Source organism: Equus caballus, chromosome 19, assembly GCF_041296265.1.
Source record: "Equus caballus isolate H_3958 breed thoroughbred chromosome 19, TB-T2T, whole genome shotgun sequence".
NCBI lineage: Eukaryota > Metazoa > Chordata > Mammalia > Perissodactyla > Equidae > Equus > Equus caballus.
The window spans coordinates 5,396,025-5,415,377 of NC_091702.1; the positions used below are offsets into that span (position 1 = coordinate 5,396,025).

Consider the following 19,353-nt stretch of genomic DNA (forward strand, 5'->3'; position numbering starts at 1 on the left):
ATTCTATCTGCTTATTCTGGTACTCAGCAGGGAAATGCCTGGTCAGGTGACTGGGCTTCCAACGAGTGTTGACGCTACTGTGGTCATTCACCCTTCCCCAAACAGCACATACATCTGGACAGGAACCATTATAAGAAAGAAATAAAAAAGGTTCATTCTGATGGCCTCTATCTTTTGACCAAATGTCCAAGACTAATCACCACATTTGTTTGACCAAAAGCAAAGTAAAACATATCACAGAAATCTCCATTATCCAACACTGACACTTGATTAAACATATTATTTTACCAAAACTCGCATCCAGGTGAGCAAAGCAGGGTCAAGTATCAGGCAGACCTTACCTGTTGAGTTAATTCCATTAAATATGTGAAAGCCTAGGAGAAACTGAAAAAAATCAGGCTTTGGAAGTTCAACACGGGAAAGTAATATTCCATTATGGAGAAATTAAACTTGGACAAAACGGAAGGTTTGGGTTGCTTGCGGGAAAAGATGGAAGCAAATCATATAATTTAACAAAGTCATTGCCACTTTACCATACATTGCTGAAGTGTATACAATCACAGATGTAGTCTTAAAAGAAGACCATTAAATACAATCTCAAAGATTGTTTTCCCTAAATATTCAAGTTCATATAAGGACAGTCATCAAATCAAATATAAGGACAAACATCAAAGCAAATATCATCCCAGCTCCACTTCAGTAGTCCAAATTGAAATAACTTTATTTAAATAAGTTCAATTTTCACAACCTAGGTAAGGTGTGTGCTCAAGACAAGCTGCTTTCAAAATTAACCTGGACAAATAAAACATTGAGACTCTAGTAACCCAGGAGTCCATCAACCAGAACTGCCTCACTTGAGGGGGAAATTTCTTCAAGGAACTGACAGGAACTGCAAGCAAACGGAAAGGAGCAAGTCCATTCCTTCCTGCCTCCCTCTAATGTGTCCTAGCGGTGCAACCCAGTAGAAAGACAGCTTAAAAAAAAGAGAGAGAAAAGTCTAGTTTGCAGGCTGCCAGCTCCAACATCACAAAGCGGGGTATAGAGGGGCGGGCTTGGGGCTCAGAGAAAATACTTTCCTAGTCAGCACAGACGGTGAGGGTGGAGACGCTGGCTGAATCGCAGCAGGCTGAGTTAATCAGAGAAGACCTCATGGAAGGGATGGCTACAACACAAGTCTCGAGGGTGATCCAGAAAGGTGAAAAAGAATGAGAAGGGCAGGCACAATAAGGGTGAAACGCAAAACATAATTGGGCAACTAAGTAAACTATTTAGTTAAAACTAGTTTTCATGTAAGGTATAAGTAGGTCTTTAGATTTTTTCCTAAAATTTTAACTATTAATTTATCTTTGGATGCTATATCAGCAAATCAACAATAATTATTTAGTTCTCATCATGGGATTCTTGGCCTCTGTAGAAAACAAGAGAAAATAAGGTATACGAAGATCCTTATAATCTCAATGGCAGAAAAGATATGAGACAAATGGACACCACCCAAGATGGCTTATAACTGGCAGGTCATATTTTCCAAAGATGGCGGCAACAATATCTCCCACCCCCCATGCCCTTAGGCAATGTGACCTCAACACATCCTCACCGGGAGGAAGACTCTATTTCTCCACCCCTAAATCTCATTGGGCCCGGCGATTGCTTTGACCCATAGAATGTGGCAGAAGTGATCCTGCGCCAATTCCAAGCATAGCCATTACCTGGCCTGGCAGCTTCTGCTTCCGAACCTCCTGGGAGCCAGTCACCACATAAGAACGGCAATCACCGTGAAACCACCCTTCTGTGAAGAGATGTTGGAGAGACTCTGGAGGGTGAGAAGCCACGTGGAAAGAAAGAGAGGCTAGTGAGCGCTGAGACCCAGACATGTGGGTGAAGAAGCTATCCCAGCCATGAGATGGATCGCCCAGTGGAGCTCCTCCAAAATTCCTGACCCAGAAAATCAGGAACTAAATAAAAGGAATGTTTTAAGCCTCTAAATTTTGGGGTGGTTTGTTTCACAGCAACAGAAAGCTGAACAATGACCGAGTGCTAAGTGGTGGAAATGGTGATTATTTCTTACATCTGCAAAATAGAAGCACCAATTTGTAACAGAAAAAAAAATTTAAAAATAAGATTTCCCCCTTTCAAAAGCAGTCTTTGTCCAAAAGAAAGTATCGTATCCTGGGTTGTAATTGTTGACAAAGAATCATTCGGTTTAAATACGGGAATGACACGACTCTAAGCAAAGTGAGAGGAAAGGACTTCTTTCCGCTGGAAAAGGCTCTCACAGGGGTAGCTGTGCAGTTCTCATTCCTCCCAGTTTGATCATAACGTGCTGGAAACAGCTGGGGTGCCAAGGAGACCAGCAGCCAGAACCCTCAAGGATAAAGGCCATGCTGTCCCTTTCTTCCAGCAGCCTCAGCCTGGAAAACAGACGGTGGGGCCACTTGTACCTATCACAGGGAGGAATCGTGCCTGAGGCAGTCCCTTGGGGGGCTTTGACAGCAAGCTGGCCTGCAGTCCCGGGGCAGGCAGCAAGCCCCAGAGGAGGCCAGCTCCGAGAAAAGGTTCACTGGAAACTGGAAAAATATCTTCTAGTTATGCCTCAGAGAATTACAGGGCTATATTGATTGGACTTGAACATGATAAAGGATTAATGATTGCCTAATTATATGTAGGTGTTTCTTAAATCTGCTCTAAATTGTAGCTCCTTAAAAGGCAGCACACGTGTGATTAAGAACACAGTTCTGGAGCCATGTGGCCTAGATTTGAATTCCACGTCTGCCACTTGCTAACTCAGGACCCGGGCCCATGAACCTCCTAAGCTCGAGGGCTCTGCTGGCCAGGACAGTGGCTGGTAGCCGCATATGGCTGCTCCGAGTGGACATGTGCTGCAACTGAGATGTACACTGGGTTTCCAAGGCCTAGTACAAGACAATGTGAGATACCTTATTACTATTTTTATATTGATTACGTGTTAAAGTGATAATATTTTAGACATACTAAGTGAAGTAAAATATACTATAAAATTAATTTTACCTGTTTCTTTTTATCTTTTTTTAACGTAGTTACCATAAAATTTGAAATTCCACCGATGGTTCACATTATATTTGTGTTGGACAGAGCTGCTGTGGATGGATAATAACAGGCTCAGCTCCTAGGACTGTGCTAAAGATCAAATGAATTATCCACGGTAAGCACCTAGAACAGTGCTTGACATGAACAAAGTTCCCCACTCATTCATCTGGCCATTCATTCATTTATTCATCCATCCAGCCAATAAATTTACTGAGCGACTACCCGGTGCCAGGCACTCCTCTAGGTACTGGGATTACAGCACTGAGAATAGACCAAGAGAAAGACAAGCCTCTATCTCAACGGTAGTGGTAACAGTCTACTTAAATTCAGTGATCATTCATGTAAGTTAATATATACGTTCAGTGATTCTAGTAAAGTAATTTTAATGCCGGTTGTTCTTAGGGATCGGTTAGTGGACACAGATGCTGCTATCTCTCGCTGCTAACTTTCCCTGTGGAAAGCCCAGCTGTTGGAAATATGAGCTCACATGAAAGTGTATTCACCTGGGGACAGCAGGCGGTCTAACTGCAGCAAGGACTCTAAGCCCTGGCCTTGCAAAGCCCAAGGTAGAAATACATTACAAAATCCAGGAGGCGTTCAGAGGAGGAGAGATCCGAGGGGGCTGGGTAAGGGATCAGGGAGGAGGTGGACTTGAGGTTTGGTCCTGCAGGACGCCGAGGGCCGAAAGGCACCAGGAGAGGAGCTGTGTCTCGGGCATTCGAGGATTTATAACAGAACAGCATCCAGGATGGGCTCAGTATGTCCATGTTCTGCCTCTAGGTCATATGCATACATGTCCGGGAAACTGACTTTCCTTGTCAGATGCTGGCTGCCCCAGGAAGACAGCCCACAGCAGGACTGGGAAGACAAATACCCATGCCTTACAAAGGCGAGTCGTGCCAGCTCAGAGTACCCACGGTATTGACTGGGACCCCTCCAGCTTGAGTATTCATCTATATCCAGCCCCTCAGGCCCCTCCTTTTTGCTTCCCACACTGCAGCCATAGTAACAGAAATCTGGTCACGTCACCCTCTAATTATAGTCTTTTAACCACCTCCTCTTGTCTCAGAATAAAGACCAAAGCCCTTCGTGAGGCATACAGGGCCCCTGCCCACTTCACTGCACTCTGCCCTTGCTCTCTACTCCAGCCACCCTGACCTGTCAGCTTCTCAACCTCACCTTGCTTCCTCCAGCCACAGGACATTGGCACACGCTCTTCCCTCTGGCATCTCACTCCTCCACCCCAACCGCGGCATTCCTTTCATCTCTCAGCACAGTTGTTACTCCCCCAGAAAGCAATTCTCCTCCAGCATATGTTTGCATGGCACCGTGTCCATCCTCCATGGCTCCTGTCTCCATGTAACTTATATTAAGCGGTGGGATTATGTGAGCAACGTCACTTCCCCTTCTACGCTGCAGCCCCTGGAGGTAAAACCTTGTCTTTAGGGCTCACCATTTGGCTTGCCAGCATCTAGCACAGGGCCTGGCACGTGGTGGGCACTCAGTAAGGATTTGTTTATTTCATCTACTCCACAAGCATTTCCTGTGAAGGTTGAGTGTATATATATATATAGCTTAGAACGGGTTCTGGCACACAGTAAGTGCTATGCAAGTTTTTATGATCACAAGAGTTTGCTGTGCTGGGCTGTGTTTGCACATCCACAACTATGGATCTGGACTTTGTTCCACTTAACTCTTGAGGTTTCATGGTGTGACATCCCAGATGTGGGCCGTTAATACCACCCTTGTACCATATGGAACCAGAGGTTTGCATACCGTGCCTCCAAACGAATTCCCAGGATGTCCTCCTTTTCACTCTCATTAATGCTTCCGGTAGGGGAGGGTCAAGATCAGATACCAAGATGATAGTTTGCAGGAATTAAATAATTCTACTCATTAGAATAGATTTAGCACAGAACATGATTTAATGCTAAATACCAGTGATTACTTTTACATTATAATTGTGCTATGGTAGCAAAAAATCATAGAATTTCAGAATGACAGAGAAGCGGAGACAGGAAGTCAGAGATGCTGTGAGTGATGACAGTAATTAGAATCATGAAGTGAGAGCCAGACACAAGCTAAATGTTTATATGCACCATTTCATTTAATCCTGTTCACAACTAGGTGTCACAACATCATCTTACAGATGAAGCTTAAGGAGAATCGAATATTAAAAATAAAGAACCATAGACGTTTCTACAAGGAAAATAGACAAATGGGCAATAAGCACATGAAAAGATGCCCAACCTCATGAATCATTAGGAAAATGCAAATTAAAACCACAGTGAGAGACCTGGAAGGCTATGATAATTTTTTTAATGGAAAATAACAAGTTTTGGGAAGGATGTGGAGCAATAAGAATGCTCATACCCGGCTGTCAGGGACATGAAAGGGGGCAGTCATGTGGAAAGCAGTCTGGCATTCCTCAGATGACTGAACATGGAGTTACCATGGGACCCAGCAATTTTACTCTTTGATATACACCCAAGAGAAATGACAACATATGCCCTCACAAAAACTTGTACAAGAATGTTTACAGCAACATTATTCATAATAGCCAAAAGGTGGAAAACCCAAACATCCGTCAACTGATGGATGGAAAAACAAAATATGGTATATCCATACAATGGAATATTATGCAACCATAAAAAGGAATGAGGTATTGATACATGCCACGACACAGATAAACCTTGAAAATGTTATGCTAAGTCAAAGAAGACAGAGACAAAAGACCACATATTATATGGCTCCAGTCATACAAAATGTCCAAAGCAGAGAACTCTATAGAGATAGAAAGTAGATTAGTAGTTGCGTAGAGCTATGTAAGGGATAGGGAGATGAGGGGATGACGACTAAGGGGAGTGGGTTTCTCCATGAGGTGATGAAAATGTTCCAAAACTGATTGTAGTGAAGGTTGCACGTATTTGTAAATATATCAACAAACAGTGAATTGACTACTTTAAATGGGTGGATTATATGGTATATGAATTATATCTCAATAAAACTGTTTAAAAAATTTTTTTGAAGTAAAAAGACCAAGAAGGCTAGAATGCCCCATCACTTAATAGGTTTGTTTTTCATTTTTTGTTTTTGCAGGGGAAGATTTGCTCCAAGCCAACATCTGTTGCCAATCTTCTTCCTCTTCCCCACCACCGCTGGATCACAGCACATAGTTATAAATTCTTCTAGTTCCTCCATGCGAGTCACTGCCACAGCACAGCTACCAACAGACAAGTGGTGTGGTTCTGCACCCAGACACCGAGCCCAGGCCGCCAACGTGGAGCAGGCCGAACTTGAAGCACCAGGCCGTCAGGGCTGGCTCACTTGATAGGCTTTTTAAAACTAAAAATAAATAAATAATAATTAATTATTTTATTATTTTGTTAATTAAGTTGATAAATTACTTGTTTTATTAATCACTTTATTACGTTAATTTTCATCATTCTCTCCTCCCATTCTTCACATCAGCCCCTCAACTGGCTATATCAGTGGTGCTTTAGCACCTTAAGGATGAATTAAAATTATTGTTTCCTTACCTTCTATGTCATGATAGGTTCCCTGTTTTCTTTTACAGTCGTCCCCCCTTATCTGCAGGGGAAACGTTCCAAGACCCCCGGTGGACGCCTGAAACTGAGCAGAGTACCGAATCCTATATGCACAATACATACTATGTTTTTCCCTATGCATACATATCTAGGATAAAGTTCAATTTGTAAATTAGGCACAGTAAGAGATTAACAACAATAACTAATAATAAAATAGAAAAGTTACAACAACATACTATAATAAAAGTTACTGTAGATCTTAGCAACCTCAGCGGATGATTTCTTTTCCTTATTAAGTCGAGAACGTTCACTTCTTCACTTAAAGGAAGCACTTTATGGCTTCTCTTTGGCGTATCTCCCCCATCACTCCTCTTGCACTTGGGGCCGTTATTGAGTAAAATAAGGGTGACTTGCACACAAGCACTCAGATACCAAGACGGTTGATCTGATAACTGAGATGGCTACTAAGTGAGTACCGGGCGGGTCAGGTATACAGCATGGATCAGCTGCGCAAATGTGTGACTCAGGTCCCAAGTGGGATGGAGCAGGACAGCACAGGATTTCATCATGCTACTCAGAACAGCGTGCAATTTAAAATTTATGAATTGTTTATTTCTGGAGTTTTTCATTTAATATTTTCGGACCAAGGTTGACTACGGGTAATTGAAACCACAGAAAGCGAAACCACAGATAAGGGAGGACTACTGTAATTTCATCCATTTAGTTTTTTCTAGTCTGGATTGTTTCAGTAACTAATAAAATGGGCTTTTTAAAAAGAGTTTTCCAAACTGGTGCTAACCTGGACACAGCAGGTATATACGCAGAAACCATTATTTTCAGGGATCCTTCAGAAGGCTTGCAAGCCATGCTTGCTGTTTGCCAAAGCCTGGGCGGGCGCTGGGACGCAGAGGACTAAGGTGATGCTTCTGCTGGTAAGGACCGGTCGTCAGAGCTCCCTCCTCCAGCCAGAGGCAGACATTTAGCATCAACCTGCCCGTCTGGCTCCAGAATGCTACTCTGGCAGCAGGCAGTGGAGCGTTTGCTCAGTGGCCGGTGGTTAACGCACGCTGTCGCAGTTCTCTCTGATAGAGCGACAAGGAATCCCATCCAACAGATTCTCCTGAGAGCTCCTGCACCTCGGAGAGGCTGCTGTCTCCCGGAGCTGATTAAGCGAAGTTTTGGTAGGCAAGAGAAAGATTCCGTGACCTTGAACTCTTTTTAATTCAGTTGTAATGTTACATCACAACTTTTCTGAAGGTTCAGGAAGGAAAGCAATATTCCGCAACGTCCACTAATTCTAGGACCCCTCGATGCAAGCCTAATCACTTCTGGCAGTGCAGGTGCTTGTCATCACTTTTGCTGAGATCCAGCAGGGCATTGGTTTTCTTTGGTTTAATATCTCTTAGGCTCTCTGAGAAAAATACATTTATTATGTAGACTTTGTAGTGCTCACCTGATGTCTACACACACCAAAAGCCCAAAGTGCTGACGGAATGTGGACCCAGAGAAAGACAAACCCTCCTCTCACACGGCTCATCTTCTTGCTACACGTACTGGCCTTCCTCTGGAACAGGTAGCGCCCCCTCAGGAGGGACGAACTGGCTCACTCAGGTGCCCCAGTGGAGCCAGGTATGCAGGTTATGGCTCTCCTCCTGCTCAATGGCAGGTGTGTAGTAAAAATTTAACCTTGCCCAAAAAAGAGGTTAAAAGAGGTCTGGCCCTTGCCCTTGGCTTCTGGAATATAATCTCTAGGCCCTCAGAATGTCATGTCTGATAGGAGGCCCTTGGTTTGCCTTCGCCTTGGGTCACACAGGATAGCCACACAAAGTGATTTTGAGTAGGCGCTGGGCACACCAGATAGCCGTAGGGTGGAGGCTGCCACGTCAGGTATTAGCAGTATGCTTCAGCTGGAGCTTTGGTACCAGTGGTGTCAGTCAACCTCCAGAAGGACTGAGATTGGAGACTGACACCAGCCCCATGAGCAGCTCATCATGCCTGCATGACAGAGCCCCATGTGTCCTCTGAGCCTCACGTGAGTGCCCCTACTCCCTGTGTGCTGTCCCACGTTGATGCCAGAAGAGAAATGCTATCCTGACTCCATGGGGAGAGGATGACGGGAAGTTCCGTGTTTGGTTCTCTTCCTGGACTCCGCCCCATGAATCTTCTCCCCTGGCTGATGTTAATCTGTAACCTCTCTGGAAGAACCACAACGTGAATAGAGTTTCAGTGAGTTCTCCAGAAAGTTCCCAAACACCAGTGTGGTTCTGGAGCTCCCTCAGACTTGCAGCTGGTTCCGGAAGTGAGAGAGCTCTTGTGTGCACTTAGTTCCGTCTTAACTCTTCAGGTGGCTAACTCCTGCACAGGTCAGGTGACGGTCAGCGCCATCGGCGACATAACTGACGGCCTACCTCTCTCCACACTGAGCCCCCCTCCCCCTCTCCCACTCTCTCCCTCACTTGCTCCCTATTTATTCTTCCAGTTCCAACGTCACCGCCATCCTTCTCCTCCCCACGTGTCAAAACCTAGTCTGGAAAAGACAAGAGGAATCTGTTTCTACAAATGTGTATAAATTGATACCAGCTTGCTGAATGTAAATGGGCAAACTGGTCAGGCCAGATGGTAGAAACAATGGTCACCCTCCCCCCCAAGACTCTTGCGTTTTAACTGATAGGGAGTAAACAGCAGCCAGCTGGCTGGGGTCGAATCCTTCGTGCCAGCTACCAGCAGTGTGACCTTGGGCAAGTTAGTCAACATCTCCAAGACTCAGTTTCCCTATTTTTAAATGGGGAACTAAAAAAAATTTAAAAATTTAAAAATTTAAAATAAATAATCGGGGAATTAATAATAGTCCCTATCCCCTAAGGTTGTTGCTAAAATTAAGTAATTTAATACATTTAAATATTTAAAATCACGCCTGACACATAGTAAGCACTTAACAAATGTAGGTCTTGCCACCACGTTTAACCAGAATTTTATTTTAAGGCAGTTTTTCATATTACCATTCATGCAACTTCTGAATCAGAATCACATGGCATCTAACCCATTGATCAGTCTTAGCATCACTAAGAACGGAATAATAGGACATTATGTGTCTCATTATAGGATACAATATACAATACAATAAGTAGATAACTCCAATTATTAAAAAATCTTGCTACATTTTTAAAAAATTGAAACTAAATCTAACGAAGTCTCTATATCTAACTCCCATTTACAAGCAACACAGAGGTTGGAAGAAATTATACAGCACCAAGGGACAGACTCAGCCAAATCCAGAACGCAGGACATTCTCACAGGCTTGTTTCTCAAAGCAGGGTCCCCTGTCTCCCCAGCCCTCAGCAGCTTCAGCGTTGCCCGAAGGACTGCTGAGAATGTGGACTCTCGGTCGCCACCTCAGACCCGCTGAGTCAGCATCTGCAGCTAACCAAGAGGCACAGTGCACACACGCACACGACGCTGGAGGAGGTCTGGTCTCTCCACAGACCAATGTCTTAAAGAAAACGGGGGCTTGTACAGAATAAAGAGGTTCACGACACAGAGCATCCAACTGCAGTGTGTGACCCTTGTTCGGAGAGATTAAACTAACCATAGAAAGACATTTTTAAGATAATCAGGAAAATTTGAAAATAGGCTGAGTATTAACTGACATTATTGAATTATTAATTCTGTTGGGTGTGACATGCCATAGTAGTATGTAAACACAAAAGTTATTGGAGATGCATACTTAAACATTTACTCATGAAATCACCTGATGTCTGGATTCACTTTAAAATATATAGGGAAAAAAATTTTAATGGAGACACAGATGAGATGAAAAATATTAATTATTGATGGAACTGGGTGATGGGTGCAGGAAGGTTCGTTACTCAATTTTATTCACTTTTGTGGCTATTTTAAAATTTCTACAATTAAAAAATAATAAACAACATTCCGTTAAAAAATAATCACCTGGAATGTCTGTTTAAAAATCAGATTTCTGGGCTCCCCACTGAAAATTACTGAATCCAGATCTCAAGTATGAGCCCAGGCACGTGAGATTCCGAGACAGCAGGATGCTAAACGAGGGCGGTGCTGAGGTGATGCTCCGCGGGCGACCTCCTATCCTCGCTGTTTAGGAGGAAACATCGTGCAGTCTATGAACGTCCACTTCCCAGGCCCACAAAGTCATCACGAATTCCACGAATTACGAGACAGGTCTCTGTCACTCAATTGGATGAATGCTGTTCCTGAAGTGGGAGAGGACAAAAAAGAAGAAAGAAAGAAAGAAAAGAAAGGAAAGGAATGAAAGGGAGATGAAAATGAAACAGCAATGTCTTCCTTTACCCCTAGGCTTCGCACCTGCCTCTCAATGACGGCGAGTGGCTGACCACCCGCCTGTGTTCACCGGAACACTGCCAGCGCCAGGCAGCCAGCCACCGAGAGGAGAAGCCGGCCGGTGAGGGGAGGCTGGGGAGGAGCCCTGCGGGAAAGTTGAGGCGTCACTACAGTGGGAGCAGACGGGTTTCTGCCTTAAGATACCGGGTCCAGAGGCCTCTCTCACCTCAGCCAGATTCAAATGTGCAGGTCAATTTTCTAAATGAAATTGCAAGCACATGATTTGCAGGTTTAACGTGATGCCTATTGCCTGTAATCAGATGAGATGTCCTTTCTGAAATCACGGTTACAGACACTTGCCATTTTCAAAATGCCCTCAGGTAACTGCCGGCATTTGTGCCCTTCAAGTGAGCGGGTGCTTTTCACTCTCACATACATAATAATTCACCCAGGCCATCACTGGCTGCACCCCTCAGAGGAGAGAGTTACAGAAGTGTCACCACAGTACACACACCAGGTCAGCCCTGCGAGGCGCCAGGACGGCTTCGAGATGAACGTTGTGCAGATAAGGTGAGAACTGAGAGGACAGACATCCCCCAGGGGCAGATCCGGAAAGGGCAAAACGAGAAGGTTTACACGTCTTCCTGGTAAATTGTAGACTTTCGGTTTTTAGTTCTAAACAGATTACTTAAATCTTCAAACTATTTTTGGATTTAAACTTACTCTTGACCAAACAGCCCAACAAGTGATCACTCTTTAATCCATTTTTTAAATGAAATTTTTATTATTTGACAGCAAGAAGAATACAAAAGAAAAAATTGAAGCCAGCTCCTCGTTTTCCAAGAAAGCGAGTGGACGCGCTTGGCAGGAGTTCATGGCTCTAGGAGCATCAGGCCTTGTCACCTGCGTCCATCAATCCATTTTCATTCATCACCTGAGCCCAAGCCAAGACGATAAGGAAGCCGATTAGACCTTGCTTTTCTCTCTAAGGCCTCCATGAATCTGCAGGCTCCATCTTACTCAACACCTGTAATTGATCTTCCTTCCTTTTATTCAGCTCTCTGTTGATATACAAGTATTGATTAAGTAGACAGGCTGGGAGGAACGAGAGCAGGCAGAGGCTTTCCTGCCAAATGTGTGCATTTACCAGATGGCAGCAGCTCACTAGCTTCTCTGGGTAAGCCCAAGTTGGCAGAACAACCCCATATTTATTGTGAGGCTGAGGAATGCTGTGGACATCTAGCCTGATTTAGAAGGAGGGCAGGAAGAGGGGCCTCTGTGAGTCGTAGGTCATCGTTTCCCCTTGCCTGGAAGGTCACGACCAATCATCAGTGTGTTTTACAGCTGATCTCAGCCTGGGTCCTCCCCGGGTGCCCCACCGCGTCCCGCCATTGCCCCACCAACTCTGCCCCAGCTTGGCCAAAACGCTTGCCTCTGCGGCTCCACGCACTCCTCCTTCCACCTGGAATCCTTCCTCAGATGTCGCACACGTCCTCAAGGCCCAGCTCCAGCTTCACTCCCTCAGGGAGGGCTCTGCTGCCCTCTGGCTCTCTCCTCATTGCTCTCGTAGTCTTTTCTCTATGCCTCTACTAAAGCTCATGTGGCTTCTCACCATAACTGTTTGTTTACATGTGTGTGTAAATATCAATAAGCTGCCCTATTTTAATATGGAAATGGAAACGTTCCATTTTCTTCTCCTTTTTTGCTGCAAAGAACGAAGGAAACATATCCCCTCACTATCCAGGGGCATTGGAAGACTTTATCTCTGACTTCCAGAAACTTCGGGGAAAAACTGAGGGGTAGATGATGTCTTGCCAACAAGTTCTGTTGTGAAAGAGGGAATAGAGGAGAATTTCTGTGGCAGAATACAGAGGGGAGGTGGGACTCAAGAGAACTAGGGGAGAGGGGAGCAAGTGACCAGGAAGGACCTGGGAAGAGATGGAGGTCCCAGAGGCCTGAGAACCAGAGGAAGCCATGCTGGAACTTAGTCCTTGCCCAAGGGCAGCTCAGCTTTCATCTTCAAGAAGAGGCTCCCATCTCCTGCACCCAAGGTCTGCGCATCTGCTGTATCAGAAGGGGTGTCCTTCCTCCACTCCCGGCTCACTCTACCTCTGTGAGCACACTCACCCTCCACTGCCCAGTACACCCCACACTAGCTGATATTACTTGGTTCTCATCCCATCAAACCTCCGCACACTCCAGGAAAGCCACAGGGGTAGGAGGTCCTGAGCACTTAATGATGGGGAAAGCCCACACCTGTCCTAGGGAGTGGGGAGAGTGCACGGACTGAGCAAACTAGAGAGCTGTAAGTAGGGCGGTAGTTGGTAACAGCCCTATGCCTATGCCCATCTCCCTAACTTGACTGTGAGCTCAAGGACCATGTTCTCTTCATCACTGGTTCCCCAGGAAAATATCTGGAATGTAATAAGTTCATAATAAACGTTAGTTGAATGAATATCTAAAAGCAAATTGCCTGCTCTTCCCCTAAAAATATGCCCTTTTCATACTAAGTCAAAATTTGGAAAACTTTTCTCCATTACCACTTTTTTCTACTAAACATTTATTTGTTGGGCACCTACCACATGCAAGGTACTGTGACAGGTGGAGAGGAGGGGAGGGGTGCTATAGGAATGAATAAGTAGGAAAATAATATTTAATGTGAAGTCGTTCAAAACATGAAAGTAGTCATTTTTATAGAAGCCAACATTCATAGCCAAATGTTAAAATGTTAATTTAATTTCAATCATGAATTCGTTCACATCATCACTTTGTAATGGGCACTAAAAAGTGAAGTTTTTAACAGACATCCATGTAAGTCTCTCCCAGTAGCATCCTAGGCTGTGCATTGTGGAAAAAGACTTTGACACCACCAACTCTGGCCTCCCAGACATGGAGGGAAGAAGGCTCGGCATCAGCATACTGTATGTGAGTAAAATACTCTGTTACCTATAATCCGTGTTGGAGTACAGAACTCACGATTAGAATTTAAGTACCAGGAAGAGAATTAGGAAGCTATCCGCGGATTTTCTTCAAACACAGGATTTAACTTTGTTATCTGACGGTTGAAAACAACTAACACGGCAAGCTGGGCTATCAGGGGTGATTAAATAGATCAAAAATTAGGTAAGTAATGGCCTCATGGCTGAGATTTAAGAGCAGGGTTCAAAGACTCGCACAGGCAGAGGGCTTTAGTTTACCTGGCAGTGCAGCTGTAGCAGACTCAGGAGGCAGCATCCTTCTCTGCTTTCTTTCACCCTAATTTCTCCCCCTCCCTCCTTCTCTCCAGCAGACCCCTCTTCATCTTCACTATTCTAATTCCATGTATTCTCCTCACTTGCGAGACGCAGGCTGGGAGCTACACTCGTGCTCCAAGAAGAAAAAGCATCCACACAGCCCCGCACAGGCAAACCTGCTTTATTCTCTCCTTGCACTTTATCCTTGAGGTGGTACTGGAATCTTAGTAACATTTACACATTTTCTCTGGCCAATTTTCCCACGTCAGTCCACACAGATGCAGAGGCTCCGCCCCTTAGTGGCTTCCTCCAGGATTGGGAAGGGCTTCACTGGGTGACCATGAGCTACCTGTTGTGGACAAGGCCTTCTGAGAGCAGCTGCAAAGGGCAGTGGACTCAGATGGTGCACACCTTTGGAGTAGGTTAAGGCTTAGCTTGTAGACAGCGGAACTACCAGTCCACTGACGCAAAGACATTCAGTTATTCCAATGGAAACATCAGTTGCTCTACTGTGTTTATGTCAAGTCCACAAAACAGCTCTTTCACTTTGCAAGTGGCAACTTCCAGAAGTGTCTCACAATAACTAGTGAAACAGGTTGTTGAAAGGACTAAGTACCAGACAGGCCAAAATGCAAAGCATTTAAACTGAAAAATTTATCATTTGGGCACTAGAGTAAAGCAGAATTCCACTTTTCTCTCTATCAGTTGAAATCCCACCTCAAAAACAATCCATCAATGTCGTGACATAAAATAAAGTGAACACAAGTCATTGCACAAGAGATTAGGGAGCAGAGGCCAGCACTGCTAAAACAATGAAAACTTACGAGGAGCTCAAGTTAAACAGGAGGCAGCAGTGAAGTTTTAGTCTTAGACAACCTCTAGGATGCAAGGCCACCAGGCAGGACCACTCCGGCAGGAGCATCGTCCACTTTCATCTGGAGAAGCCATATTCTGAACTGTGACCTACAATTCTCCTGAAACCAATGCTGGACAAGAAGACACTTATTTTATGCCGTATTTCTTTTCTCTAAGAGGGGAATTATAATTTCTGATTCGACATAGGGATTATCTGGAGCTCTTATTAATATTAAATTTGCCCATCCCCTCCCATGGAGATTTGGATTCAGTAAGCTTGAAGTGGGGTTCAAGAAGCTTTACTTCCTTTTTCCTGTTTTTTATTTTTAATTTTCATTTTTAAATAATTTTAAACTTACTAAAAAGTTGTGAAAATAATACACCCAGCTTTCCTAATATTAACATCTTAATCATGCTACAATTATTGAAACCCAAAAATTAACATTTATACAATGCTTTTAATGAATTGTTGTGGACTGAGTTGTGGCCCCAAAAAGCTATCTCCAAGTCTGAAGCCCCAGCACCTGTAAAGGTGCTCTTATTGGGAGAAATGGTCTTTCCAGCCGTAATGAAGGGAAGGATCTCGAGATGGGATCACCTTGGAGTAACTAGGTGGATTCTAAGTTCAATGACAATTGTTCCATAAGAAAACAAGACACAGACAGAAGAGGAGAAACACAGAGGAGAAGGCCCCGGACAGACAGGCAGAGATGTGAGCTTAGTTGCCACAGCCTGGAAACAACTGGAGGCACCAAGAGCTGAAAGAGCAAAGGAAGCATCCTCCCCTAGAGTCTTCAGGAAGGAACAAGCCGACCCACGCCTTGATTTGGGACTTCTGGCCTCCAGAATCGTGGGAGAACAAAATTCTGCTGCTTTAACCACCCAGTTCGTGGTACCCGGTTACAGCAGCTCTAGGAAACTAATACAACCAGGTAAGAACCATAAAGGAAAGGAACACATCGACCATTTCCAAGTACCATCACCTCTGCTCACTCTCAAGATGGGACTGGTTAATTGCAAAAGCATTTTTCACCTTGGCCTATGTCCTGCAACTACATTCTCTTTCGCTCTGTCCTAACATTACTATTTCTTAAACGGCCTTTCAGAAACCTTAAATAATGAAGCATAATTGCTACTGCCAAGGAACTAGGAAAAGCTTTTTTAAATAAACAGTAACACAGATGGACTTTCATATGTTAAATAATTTAAGAGACTTTAAATGTGCATGGCATTCTCAACATCTTCCTACTGAATATTAAGTTAATGTAATATTTGTAACAACGAATTAACTTTTGCATTGCATAGGTAATAGGTGAAGAGTAGATCTTAAGGTTGATATTTTTGAACTATGTGTTTTAATATTTAATCCATAAATAGGCAACTTGGAATATACTTGCTAAATAATCCAAAATATATTGTTACTGGAATTTCTGGTGGTTGGTATCCAATTTTGACATTTCAGTGTATGACTAGCAATGTCTTTCAATGTCATTTGACACAGACATTGATCAATTAGAGCAAATAAATGAAGTTACACAATTCTCTCTAAGATATCCTTTGAATCTATCACATTGCCCCCAATTATAGTTAGATGGATTTTGTTCAAATAAAATCTTTTTAATCTTTCTGTGAAATGTAAGAATATGTATTTTATCCCTACCAAGTAAATATGCACTGATCTATAGGCCTAAGAATTAAAATAAACCATTCTTTGTCAAAGTAAACATTTTAGCGGGAACTGAAAGGCGCTCATAGCCCCTTTCAAAGCTAAAGGATAAGTACCATATTCCTTATATGAATGGAGCCCACTGGCATTTGCCTAATGCTGCCAAGTATGGAAAGATTCTGGTGAAAATTCAAGAGGGACCTAGCAAAACTACTGGCAGGTTTGAACACTTAATCTGCCTTCAACCTTTCCTCCCACTGTGAAAAAATCTTCCAATATGAACGACTCTTAATGAGCTTCCTCACGCTCTGGAGGGGTAAATAGAAATGTTCACTTTAATCGCTCTTTATATCCTACAGTCTGAGAAATCTAACGAACATCTCTGTCATATAATGCCAAGTAGACTTGCTTTCCTTCTGAAGTGCAACAGATTTCCTCACACTTCTCTTGACACAGCTGAACAGAATGAATGTGTGGTGGTGAATATATTCCTATCTCTCTCAGGATCTGCATCAAAGGTACTAAGAAACATAACACAACCAATAACAAGTTTGTTTTTAAAAATCAAAATATGAGGATTATAAATGTAAATTTCATTTCCCTTGTAAATAAACAGAACCTGTATCTGCTTAGAAAATATGGAAAGTTGAATCTGAAAAACAATCCAAATATGTTTCTAAACATTAAAGAAAGGATATCCTTTCATTTCATGAATAAGAAGACTCGACATTGTCAAGGTGTCAGTTCTTCCCAACTTGAGCTATAGATTCAATACAATTGCAATCAAAACCCCAGTAAGTGACTTTGTGGATATGGACAAACGGATCCTAAAGTTTATATAGAGAGCCAAAAGATCCCAAATAGCCAACACAATACTGAAGGAGAAGAACAAAGATGGAGGACTGACAATACCCAACTTCAAGACTTACTGTAAAGCCATGGTAACCACGACAGTGTGGTATTCATGAATGAACAGACACATAGATCAATGGAGCAGAACCCAGAGCCCAGACGCAGATCCTCATAAATACAATCAATAGCCCTTTGAGAAAGGAGCAGAGGCAATACAATGGAACAATGATAGTCTTTTCAACAAATGGTGCTGGACATCTACATACAAAAAAATTAATCTAGACACAGACCTTACACCCTTCACAAAAATTAACTCAAAATGGATCACAGACCTAATGTAAAATGCCAAACTACAACACTTCTAGAAGAGAACATAGGAGAAAACCTACATGATCTTGGGTATGGTGATGACTTTTTAGATACAACACCAAAGGCAGGATCCATGAAATAAACAATCGATAAGCTGGATTTCATTAAAAGTAAAAACTTCTGCTCTGAGAATGACGACGCCAAGAGAAGGAGAAGACAACCCACAAGACTCGGAGAATGTATTTGCAAAATATATATCTGATAAAGGACTGTTATCCGTAATATACAAAGAACTCTTAAACACAAACAATAACAAGTCTTAAACACAAACAATAACAAGACTTAAAACTCAACAATAAGAAAACAAACAACTCGATTAAAACTGGGCCAAAGACCTTAACAGACAACTCACCAAAGAAGATATACAGATGGCAAATAAGCATATAAAAAGATGTTCCACCATCATACGTCCTCAGGGAAATGCAAATTAAAGTGAGATACCACTACATACCTATTAGAGTGGTCAAAATCCAGAACATTGACAACACCAAGTGCTGATGGGGATATGGGAGCAACAGGAACTCACATTTATTGCAGGTAGGGATGCAATATGGTGCAGCCACTTTGGAAGACAGACTGGCACTTTCTCACAAAACTAAACCCACTCTTACCATATGATCCAGCAATAGCACTCCTTGGTATTTACCCAAAGCAGTTGAAAACTTATGTCTACACAAAAACCTGCAAGCAAATGTTTATAGCAGCTTTATTCATCATTGCCCAAACTGGGAAGTAACCAAGATGTCCCTAAGTAGGTGAATGGATAAATTAACTGTAGTACATCCAGACAGTGGAATATTATTCAGTGTTAAAATAAAATGAGCTATCAAGTTATGAAAAGACACAGAGGAACCTTAAATGCGTATTACTAAGTGAAAGAAGCCAAGCTGAAAAGCTACATACTGTATTATTCCAAGTATATGACATTCTGGAAAAGGCAAAAATATGGAGACAGTAAAAAGGTCAGTCATTGCCAGGGGTTGGCAGGGGGCAAGGGAGATGAGTAGGTATAACACAGAGGACTTTTAGGGCAGTCAAAATACTCTGTATGATTATGATGGATACATGTCATTATACATTTGTCCAAACCCACAGAATGTACAACACCAAGAGTGAACCCTGAGGTAGACTATGGGCTTTGGATGATTATGATGTGTCAGTGAAGGTCCACGAATTGCAACAAATGTAACACTCTGGTGCGGGATGTGGATAACGCGGGAGGCTATGTATGTATGGCGGCAGGGATTGCATGGTGAATCTCTGTACCTTCGCCTCAGTTTTGCTGTGAACCTAAAACTGCTCTAAAAAAATATAGTCTCAATTTAAAAAAGGAAGAAAGGATATCCTGAGTTCATATTTCTAAATCTTCCCATCAAGTTTCTTCCTCTCTAATGGTCCCCATTTTGGTAAATAGCTCCTCTATCCAAGCAGTTTGTCAAGTGCCAAATCTGGA

General features: G+C 43.1%; 1 long non-coding RNA gene across 1 annotated transcript; it reads right to left on the reverse strand.

Annotated features, from left to right (window-relative positions):
- Window positions 1-4,965: 4,965 nt before the first annotated feature.
- Window positions 4,966-10,837, reverse strand: LOC138919052 (uncharacterized). Its single transcript, XR_011428948.1, has 2 exons — window positions 10,560-10,837; window positions 4,966-6,408 (listed from the first exon to the last, which is right to left on the reverse strand). It is a non-coding gene; the product is annotated as an uncharacterized lncRNA (long non-coding RNA).
- Between the last annotated feature and the right edge of the window lie 8,516 nt (window positions 10,838-19,353).